Source organism: Eulemur rufifrons, chromosome 25, assembly GCF_041146395.1.
Source record: "Eulemur rufifrons isolate Redbay chromosome 25, OSU_ERuf_1, whole genome shotgun sequence".
Classification (NCBI taxonomy): Eukaryota; Metazoa; Chordata; class Mammalia; order Primates; family Lemuridae; genus Eulemur; species Eulemur rufifrons.
The window spans coordinates 13,359,592-13,362,860 of NC_091007.1; the positions used below are offsets into that span (position 1 = coordinate 13,359,592).

General features: G+C 35.2%; 1 non-coding gene across 1 annotated transcript; it reads right to left on the minus strand.

Moving 5' to 3' along the window:
• Window positions 1-970: 970 nt before the first annotated feature.
• Window positions 971-1,074, minus strand: LOC138375438 (U6 spliceosomal RNA). Its single transcript, XR_011231509.1, has one exon. It is a non-coding gene; the product is annotated as a U6 spliceosomal RNA (small nuclear RNA).
• Window positions 1,075-3,269: the final 2,195 nt, after the last annotated feature.

Genomic DNA, 3,269 nt, shown 5'->3' on the forward strand with positions numbered 1-3,269 from the left:
AAAGCAGCAAGAAGTGCACTTATACATGCGTTCATTTCACAAATCACAATTGTCTGTTTTGTGTCCTGCACTGTTGTAAGCACTTTAAATATTCATATGTTCTTATTTGCTTACCGAACATGATAAGCTGAATAATAGTCCCCTAAAGGCGTCCATAGAACCTGTGAATATGTTATGTCACATGGTAAAAGGGATTTTGCAGATTGATTAATTTAAGCATCGTGAGATAGAACAACTTTCCTGGATTATTTGTGTGGACACTATCTAATCGTATGGGTCTTTGTGAGAGGAAGGTTGGAGGATCAGAGTCAGGGGTGGGAGTTGTAAAAATGGAAACAAAACCCTGGAGTGATGCCAGAAAAGGACATAAGCCAAAGAATGCAGGTAGCCTCCAGAAGCTGAAAAAGGTAATAATGGAGAGGATTCTCCCCAGAAGAAACGCAGCTCTGCTGACATCTTGATGTTTCCCAGGAGACCCATTTTAGACTTCTGACCTCCAGACCTGTAAGGTAATAAATTCGTGTTATTTTAAGCCACAATGTTTGTGGTAATTTATTACAGCAGCAATAGGAAATATACAGAAAATAAGATTTCCAAATAAATACAGTGTTCATATGACTTTGCTGTAATTTAACCATTTCCGTATCTTTCAACTTTTAGGTTGTTTCCAGTTTTTTCCTATTATAAAGCAGAAATGAATGTACTTATACACAGGTGCTGGCATGCATTTCTGATTATTTTCTTAGCTTAAAAACCTAGAAATGACTGTTGTGATTTTTTTAATAATTTGAAATATAAAGAAAGTAGAGAGAATCATACAATACTTACATTCACACACAGATTAACTTTTATTAACATTTGTGTTTTGTAAAATGAAATAAATAAAATGTTAATGATAGAGGTTAAGTACCTGATAGCCCGCTTTTCTGCCCACCTTTCATATTCCCATATCTTCTAAAACTAAGACTGGAAAAATATGGAATGATTCACAAATATGAGAGCCATTCTTGTACATGGACTGTGTTGATCTCTGTGCTATTCCAATTTTAGTATATATATTAACAAAGCAAGCACCAGGGTGTTCTTTTATTCTTTTTTATTTATTTATTTTTTATTCTTATTTCACCATATTGTAGGGGTACAAAAGTTTAGGTTACGTATATTGCCCTTGCCCCCACCCCCACCCCCGCCAAGTCAGAGCTTCAAACGTGTCCATCCCCTAGACGGTGCGCATCGCACTCATTATGTATGTATACACCCATCCCCTCCCCCACCCACATCTGCCCGGCACCCGATCAGTGTTATTCCTGAATGTGCTCTTAGGTGATGATCAGTGAAACCAATTTGATGGTGAGTACATGTGGTGCTTATTTTTCCATTCTTGGGATACTTCACTTAGTAGAATGGGTTCCAACTCTTTCCAGGAAAATCCAAGAGGTGCTATATCCCCATTGTTTTTTATAGCTGAGTAGTACTCCATGGTACACATATACCACATTTTATTAATCCACTCATGTATTGATGGGCACTTGGGTTGTTTCCACATCTTCACAATTGTGAATTGTGCTGCTATAAACTTTCGGGTGCAGATATCTTTGTTATAGAATGTCTTTTGTTCTTTTGGGTAGATGCCCAATAATGGGATTGCTGGATCAAATGGTCGGTCTACTTGTATGTGTTTAAGGTATCTCCATATTGGTTTCCACAGAGGTTGCACTAGTTAGCAGTCCCACCAGCAGTGTATGAGTGTTCCTGTCTCTCCGCATCCACACCAACATTTGTTATGGGACTTTTTGATACAGGCCATTCTCCTGGAGTTAAGTGATATCTCATTGTGGTTTTGATTTGCATTTCACTGATGATTAGAGATGTTGAGCATTTTTTCATATGTTTGTTGGCCATTCTTCTGTCTTCTTTTGAAAAGTTTCTGTTCATGTCCTTTGCCCACTTTTTGATAGGGTTGTTTGATTTTTTCTTGCTGATTTTCCTGAGTTCTAAATAGATTCTAGTTATCAGTCCTTTATCGGATGTGTAGCATGCAAAATTTTTTTCCCATTCTGTAGGTTGTCTATTTACTCTTGTGACAGTTTCTTTGGCTGTGCAGAAGCCTTTTAATTTCATCAGGTCCCATTTATTTATTTGTGTTGTTGCTGTGATTGCCTTTGGGGTCTTCTTCATAAATTCTTTGCCTAGGCCAATGTCTATAAGAGTCTTTCCCACATTTTCTTCCAGAATTCTAATAGTTTCACTCCTAAGGTTTAAGCCTGTTATCCACCATGATTTGATTTTTGTGAGAGGTGAAAGGTGTGGGTCCTGTTTCAGTCTTCTACATGTGGCTGTCCAGTTTTCTCAGCATGCTTTATTCTTAAAAAAAACTTGAAGAGTCTAGCTGAGGTTATGAATTAAAGCTTTTTGATGGCTATAGCCGTTTTAGACTCAAAGATACGAATCGTCATGGAAAAGAAAAGGCAAATAGAGACATTAAGAGAAAGAAGAATAAGAAAGAGAAAGGCAGAACTGAATAATGAATTAATCGTACCTATTTTTTCTAGATGTATTTCATTTTCTCTGTTGATTTTACCTCACATTCAAAGTATTAAAATATGTTGAAAATAAAAAAATCTTCCAATTATGCATTTACAAGCCATTACTAATTTTGTCACAGTTCCGAAATTATTCATATTGGTATGTGGGCTGAACTGTGAAAAAAAGGCAATAAAAAGGATATTGTTTCCTTTACTATAACTCTACTGTTTTATTACAGTGTCATAGTGGCTACTTCACAATCTGATTTGAGAATAGGTCCTTTTGTCAAGCGTGGTCATAATTTTGGCAAATGCTCTAGTTATGCAGAACATAACTCCATTATGAGGGTGAGGATTCATTCTTATTATAGAATGTTGCAAAAGTAGAAGTTTGACTTTATGAAATCCCCAAATAAAAATGTCTCAAATGTAAGATTTTCTCGAGGTCTATAACATTTTAATAGCTTTTACATTCCAAATTGTATATGTGACAGTATTGGTTTTTATTGAGCAACCATTTTGATTCATGTGAAAGAACAATTATTTAACCCTGGTCGGTCTAAATATTCTAACACTTAGATTTTAGATAATATAATTTATTAATACATAAGAGCAATAAGATATAAATTTACCATCATTTAAATAATTCCTAGAAAGTATTTTAAGTAAGCAAAAGCCTATAACAAAGCTAAAAACAAATATACAAATATTTGTATAATACTTGAAACCCTGAAACATATTTCA